Raw genomic sequence first — 8,224 nt, 5'->3', positions numbered from 1 at the left:
CTTGGTGTCATCGGCAAACTTGCTGAGGGCGCACTCAATCCCACTGTCCATGTCACCGACAAAGATGTTAAACAAGACCGGTCCCAACACTGATCCCTGAGGGACACCACTCATTATTGGTTTCCAGCCGGACATTGAGCCATTGACCACAACTCTTTGTGTGCAGCCATCCAGCCAGTTCTTTATCCACTGAGTGCTCCATCCGTCAAATTGATGTCTCTCCAATTTAGAGACAAGGATGTCATGTGGGACAGTGTCGAACACTTTGCACAAGTCCAGGTAGATGATGTCAGCTGCTCTACCCCTGTCCATCAGTTCTGTAGCCCCATCATAGAAGGCCACCAAATTGGTCAGGCAGGATTTACCCTTAGTGAAGCCATGCTGGCTGTCACCAACCACACAAGAGAGCAGGAGTCTTTAAAAAGCTACCAAAAAGTTAAACCACATGCCGTTAACAGGGTCAGTATTCAATGCAACTTCCTTCTGTGACCTGGAAATGATTCTGACTGATGACTGTCCAAGTGGTGATAGAACCAGCCCATTTGTATCACCTCTCCCTCCCTCCCTTCCCAGTACATTTTGTAATAGGCTATAACTCTCATGTATAAACACAATGCTTAATTTAATTATTTTACCAACTCAAATACAATCTGTGCCATAAAACAGAGAGGAAAATCAATGGACAAAGGAACTCAGATTTTTGAAACCCATGGAATGACTCGCTTTTCTAAAGAAAAATACCAATCAAATACTGAAATACATTTCTAGCAGTGAGTAACTTCTCTGGGTTGATTTTACCTTTTAAAATGCTGTGTATTATGCATGGCACCTCATTAATTAAGAGACTCTTCCTAATCCAAATATAGGTTATATCAGTACTGAACAGCTGTTTTGTTCTCCCTGTGGATCTCTCACTAAACCAAGAAAGGTACGGTTAGAGCAACAGATTGTTTGACACCTGTGCTCAACAAATAATCTCGGTTTATTATTATTAATTATGAATGGATTCCAATATGTTAAGTGCATTATGCAATATGTTGCTTGTAATCTCAGCATAGAATTAAATATCTTTTTTTTTTTTTTTTTTGCTTTTTCAAGAACTCAAAATAAAAAAAGTGTATTTTCAGCCTCTTAATGACTTTTACTACTTTCACACTTACGTTTGAGGAAAGCAATGAATCTGCCACTGTGATCTAGAAGTCAATACAACCACAAAAATTCCTCTGAAGCCAATTAGATGAAGATCTCAAGTATTTCAGAGCTACTGTTACAGATGGGAAAAGAGAGGTAGATACTAATGTTTCTGAAATGAAAAACTCTGGCAGATTTAAGATAAGCATTAATGACTGGATTTATTCAGAAGTGAATGAGAAACCAATGAAACTCATAAATAAACAGAAGTAAGATTGTTCTGGCAACTTTTCTGGCACTGACTGGAGACTCAGGAAGTCAAGGCAGTCTGTACCTGGAGCTCAGGAGTGAGAATTCTGAATTCCTTTCTAAAAAGCTTGAAGAGAAATTGTTAACACCTATCAAGGCTCACATAAAAAAAAAGGTGTTCTGATCTGGGAAAGCTTCCTGCTCTTTTTTCTTGGTGGCATTAAGTTCTGCGTCATAAATTACCTTATTTATGGATGTCACACACTGAGTCAGCTGTGGAAGCCTGGGCCACAGCCGAGTTAAAATTTTACACTGGAATAAAATCTAGTAAAATACATGCCAAAAAATGATCTATTCTTCCGGAGTCTAGGCTGATACTTTAGACTCAAAGCAGAAAACAAACCTAATGCCAAATTAAACAGAGATTTATATATGAAGAGAAACAAGGCAGTATATGTACACTCATTCTTAAAAGCTTCCTGGCTGGTTAGTTTTGTAAGATAAGGCAACCTGTTTTCCTTGTCTTCTGTTTCACATTCTATCCTTTCTTTTCCATTCTTTATTCTTTAGGATAATATTGAAAGGGGCATAATGTTGGACAGGATGTTATCAGTATTAACTAAAAAACAGGTGCAACAGAGGAATGGGATGTTACAAAGGACATTGGTTGTAAGTAAGTTCTGTCTTTTGGGTTCAGGTTTTGCCCAATTCAGCTGTGCATCTTATGTTGGAGGCATCCTAAGGAGAAAGATATAACAGATTATTTGCCATTTTTCCTCTTCTCTTACATGGACTATTTGTATCACAGTAATTCTTAGTTCTGCTGAGCATACCTTGGTTAGATTAGTTTACATGTAAAATAATATCAGATTATGTCTGTTTCTATTTAAAAACAAAGTTAGGAAGATCCCACATGAAGTTATTCAATTCAGTATCCCATTTTCTATCTTCACATCTAAACTGCTGCAGCATGACTTTCATGATTTGGGGTGTAGTGAGTGAAAGAATAAAGTGGGGTTGGTCTTAGTTTGTCTGAGCTGTGGAGATCCTATGAATAACTTTAAACTTCTGGTGTATTTTATCAAGTGTCATTTATGTGAGCATAAATATAATGCAAGGGCGTCCTGCTATATTTAATAAATTTAGTAATAATAAGCAAAAAATTTGTAATAAGTAATAAATTTACTGCAAGGCAATTCTTCTATATTCACCGTTGTAACAGGATCTGGAGTCAGCCAAAGTCTTCCTGCATGTTTCCTAGCATTGTTAAAGTGAAAACCTTAAGAAGACAAGCTAAGATAGATAACCTAGAACAACATCACTTTTAAACAAGCAAAACTCAGCTAGGTTAAGACAAAAGTAAAAGGACTTGTAAGCACACGTTCCCATCTTTGCTTTCTATTCTTGACAGGGGTGACTTATCTCCAGTCAAACTGCTTTTGGTGATTTTCCGTGCCAGAAAACTCTCTTCAGTCAACAAGCTCTGAGTGCTAGGTAGAGCTGGTATCTCTTACTCTGTCTGGTATGACAGTTCATGGAGGACTGGGAGGACACAACGCTGGAGCAGGAGAAGACTGTGAGGAATCCTCCCCTGAGGAGGAAGGAACAGCAGAGACAAAGTGTGATGAACTGACCACAACCCCCACTCCCAGTCTCCCTGTGCCGCTGCAGGGAAGGAGGTAGAGAAATTGGGAACAGTGTTAAGCACAGAAGGAAGCAGGGGGAGGTGTTTTAGGATTTAGTTTTTATTTCTTATTACCTTACTCTGATTTGATTGGTAACAAATCAAACTAATTCCCCCAAACTGAGTGTTTTGGCTGTGATGATAATTGGTGAATGATCTACCAACAGATTAAGCATATGTTTATTTGTGTTTCTCTCTTCTTTTTGTTAGGACAAATTGAAACTAGGTTTTCTTAGAATGGGAACCTAATCTTTAGGTGCGCCTCTTTTAAGTTTCAAGGTAAGCATGGTGGCAAAAAAACTAGAAAAGTTATTTGCTCCACATGTAATATTCAAAACTCAAGCATATAACTTTTTTTGAGGAATAATATGACTATTTCACTGGTAAAAATAGCAATGCAAGCAGATGTAGTTACATGTATTTTACAACTGTTATTCCAAACTGTCATATGTAAAGATAGGCTGACTTTTTTCCTGAATATACTGTCCAAATAAAGAAAAAATGAGATGTTTCTGTGTCTTATAATCTTATTCACAACCTTTTGAATTGTATACAATGTGAATGTCATGATAATGAGGGCTGAAGCAATGTTAGAGCTTCCTATACGACACACACACCAGCTGACCAAGAGTAGATATGTTCTACATATTCCCAGCAGCTGCTTTTTTCAGGCTGCCTCAGGGAGCTGACCTCACACAGAAATATTCCATCATAAGTGGGCATCTTCTATGTTGCTACCTTCATAGTCTTTAAGGTGGTGATGTGGTACTTCAGAGACCTTGTATCAGCTTCTGTTGCTCCTGTGGGCATAAGTAAACAAGACGTTTCTTCTTTTTGTACCTCAGTGTCTCATCTGTAAAACGGAGATAGCAACGCTCCCAGCTTTTTGTCTATCTGGTCAATTTATGCAGAGAATACCTTCAGGCAAGATTTTGTTGTCTATGAACATGTCTAGTACAGAAGAGCTCCTCTCTCACATGGGGTGTTCTTAATGAATTAACGGCTTGGGAAGTTTTCAGGAGAGGAGAACAGTGGCTGATCCTCTGTTCCTGTGAGTTTTGAACCATACAGATTGCAGCAGCTGGAAAATTGAAAAACTTTCTGTAGCCTGGAGTTAGGGAATTCTCTTCAGAGCTGCAGTCTGAACAGTTGTCCGGTAGAAAAGGATGTTAGCCTTGATTTTCTCCCTTCCAGGTAAATTTGTAATGACTGTGCTAATGAGTAAAAGTGTACTGCCATTGTTGCTTCTCCTTTGGGGCTTGTGTATGTAAATACTGTTCTGAGAGTTGCCCCAGCAAGTAAAGTCTCCATTTGTTAATCTTGCTGAAGCTTTGGTTCCTGGCTGATCATCAAATATTTAGAAGACTCTATGGAAACAGAAGTGCCTTCAGACTACAGATGGAATCATGGTTATGTGACAGATAAGTGTGATATTTTGAGGATCTACAGATTGGATTTAGGTATTTAAAGTAGGAGTTAAATGTCTAAGTCCTTTAATGGATCTATAGTGATTAGTCAACTTAATAACTCTTGAAGACTTGAGAAATGATTGAGAAGTGTTCATTTTTTTTAAATGGTGGAAAGTAAATAACTGAGAGTGGTCACGGAAGTAGTTAAAACAAGGAAAGTAGTTAACTCCTTTACCAAAGCTATGAGATGGTTTGATATGGACTGAAACATGTTGGGGAAGGCACGGCTGTCACAGATAAGATTTGAGCTGAAGTTACCTTGTGTCTGGGCAAGCTGTGCAAGTGCTGGAAGAGAAAATTTTGAATGCGCTGCATATTTCACCATTTGCATACTCAGACCTTTCAAGGAGCTGTCTGATCTTTATAAGGCATGAACAGGAATGTCTGCACGTTCTGAGTCACTCGAGAAAGTAAATCCACACTGCTGAGACGCATGGAGGACTCCAGTCCAGCAAGGAGCATCTGGGTCCAAAAAGAACCTAGCAGTGACCTGCTGAAGATCCACATTTCCTTTCTGTTATTTTCATGCTTGCTGAACAGCAGTCCTAGCTGATTACTGTTTTGATTACAGGAACTATAAGGAGAAAATTTGCATTTATCTCATATACCAGCTGAGGAGCATTCTTTGCATCACCAGTGACACAAACCTGTTTATTCAAACAAATTGCCATTTTCACCAATCCAAAACTCATTGTCTATCCACTTTGCTTTTGACTGCCTGCCCAAAGAGAGCAGTTACTGCCTGCTGAGTCACCTTTCTTAGCTGCCCATGAAGCATGACTCATCGAAAAGCAGAAAGAGAAGGCTGCAGAGATGCCTACAAACTATGTAATATATGGTAGCAAAGAAAGTAAAGCTGTTCACTTGTGGTGAATAGCCTAACTGGTGAGACTTCAGTCCAAAAGGCTGATACCAGGACATGAAATTTGTTTCAAATTAGGCACCAAAAGAGGTTTCCTTAACCCAAGGATAACCTCATGCCAGAACACATGAAAGTATGGTAATATTCTGATTAAAAGCAGAATAAAAATAACAATAACTCTAGGATTTACAGAAGGATCTGCCTGAATACCTATCCATCTCCTGATACCTGAGTTATGTTCCACAATTTTCACTCCTGCAGGAAACTGAGTGATCACTGCCATCTATTGGTAACAAATAAGCTAACATTAATGTCCCACTGAGATAATCCACTAGAAATTGCAAAATTGACCTGAAATTGAACATGCTACACTGTTAAAGATGATGATGTATATTCTCAGCCTACTGGGTCTCATGATGTTTTTTGTTTTTTTTTTTTTAATAAGGGTTTTACACCACATGAAATGTGCACCCTTTAAGCTAGCTTTTCTTCCTAATATTTAGGTGGTTTTGTCTGTTACAACACAGCTCCCCATTTGTACCATTCGTGTGACATGTTTTTAACAGAAAATATCTAGCTGTGACAGCTCCAGGGGATTAACAAATTTGAGTTCCCAGCTATGATATAATTTAGTTGCCTGAAGAAGAAATTCCTTGCTCATGGCACAAATCTTGTGAGAAGTAAAATGAAGTCTTCTCAATGAAAAGCACTGATTGATTGCCACATTTTTGTTTATCATTATCACATTGAATTTGATAGAAAAAAACCAAGGGAAACAGTTGAGCATGGGAGTTATACCTATTTAAACATGTAAAGGAGAATTGTCCTTACCAGCACTTACGACATTAATCAAAGGCAAAGCAAAATAATTTACTAAACTCTTATTAATATCTAAACTATTTATCTTCAATGACTGAATAGCCTTTAACGAGGGTACTAAGCGTACAGAACTAGCAAATATAATAATGCACTTAAATTTTCTTCAACAGCTTTGTCTTTATTGTTCATCATTCAAAAGATTTGCATACCTACGAACAAATTATTCAAACCTAATTTTAAGCACATCTTCAATGGCTCAATGTCATTGACTTTATTAGAAGTTGTAGCTATTTATGCTAGAAAGATTATGGCATAAATTTTACCATGAGTGATGCCACAATTGCAGCTGTGTTATAACTAACACAAAACCAGTTTTTTGCTGTGTGCAGCTTTATACTTCAGTTACATTATTTGGACCTTAGATTAGGGAATTAGGCATAAAAAATGTGGATAAAAGAAATTTTTTTTTTTTTCAGTTTTCAGCAAATGGTTTATAGACCTTCCAAAACACATTGAGAGAAGTTAAGTCCTCTTACAAAATAACTGATATATTTTTTTCCAGAAGCCCCATATTTCATCCATGATATTTGTGTTGTCAATTATAAATGTGCTGATTTATAGGTTAAAAAAACTAAATAGATTAAAAGAACTGTTTCTGGCAGTATTAAGCAGCTATATGTCATAATACTATATGGAAAGGTATTAAGGAATATTGATTTTATTATTTGCTTATGATGTAGGAAAATCTGTTCTAAAATAACTGGCAAACTATTTTAACGTATTTCAGGCATTCTTGCTTCTCTTTTGTACCCAGGTAGTACTCTAAGCTCCTACCCTGACCCTTGGAACCATTGTCAGTTCCAGGAAGGGACTGTCCCTTTGGAGGCTGCTCAGCAGCTTGAAGCTTCTGCATACACAGTGGCACTTGCTGCAATGTGTGTTTGTGCAAAGCACAGAAGGTGCTGTCACACTCACTGTTTAGCAGAGCAAGAGATTTGGGCATTGTCTCACAACTGGCCTCTAACTGCGCCCAGCCACTGCATTCACTAGTGTGAGGAAACCATTCAGTGCAGACCAAAGATGTCAGAGTCATGCACTGTGCAAGTATGAGGCAAACAAAGCTGCCTGACAAGCTTCATGAATGCTTGCTTGAATTTTGTAAGAGAGTATTTTCATAAAGTTGTAATCTTTTTATCTCAAAAGGATTGCTGTTTAAATTACTCTTAACAAAATCATGAGTGGGTGGCAACAGAGGCCTGCCAGCATTAAGATCAAAGCGTCCTAGCACTGATACCTATATTTATGGTGCAGGTATTAAATTACTTAAGTACTTGAGAAGAGAAGACCTCATAGCAGCCTTCCAGTACCTGAAGGGGGCCTATAGGGATACTGGGGAGGGACTTTTCATTAGAGACTGTAGTGATAGGACAAAGGGTAATGGGTTAAAACTTAAACAGGGGAAGTTTACATTGGATATAAGGAGGAAATTCTTTCCTGTTAGGGTGGTGAGGCACTGGAATAGGTTGCCCAGGGAGGTTTTGAATGCTCCATCCCTGGCAGTGTTCAAGACCAGGTTGGACGAGGCCTTGGGTGATATGATTTAGCTTAATGTGTCCCTGCCCACAGCAGGGGGGTTGGAACTAGATGATCTTAAGGTCCTTTCCAACCCTAATTATTCTATGATTCTATGAAATATTTCACACTGCTAACTTTAGTTTAAACCTACTTCTTTTCATTCAGGAGAGTGTCTTTAACTTGCCATTATCTAATAAATAAGATTTGAAAACTTATTTAAAAGAAAACAAAATATTTTGGTTTTCTGTGCTTGTTTAAGGCTTAGGGAAAAGAGTGGTTTCCGCATTCAAGACAATCAAATCATGAAATAAGGAGGCTTCCTGCTTCTTTAATACTTCTTTCTCATTATAATTTCTGCTTCTCATACATACAAGAGGAGGTAACCAGTTTTTAACAAGTGATAACTGTAGATTTGTACTGTCTGTTCCTTTGGTC

Source organism: Pezoporus wallicus, unplaced genomic scaffold (genome assembly GCF_028554395.1).
Source record: "Pezoporus wallicus isolate ANWC-B61680 ecotype Strahan unplaced genomic scaffold, APGP_CSIRO_Pwel_v1 contig_227, whole genome shotgun sequence".
NCBI lineage: Eukaryota > Metazoa > Chordata > Aves > Psittaciformes > Psittacidae > Pezoporus > Pezoporus wallicus.
This window is presented reverse-complemented; position numbering follows the sequence as displayed.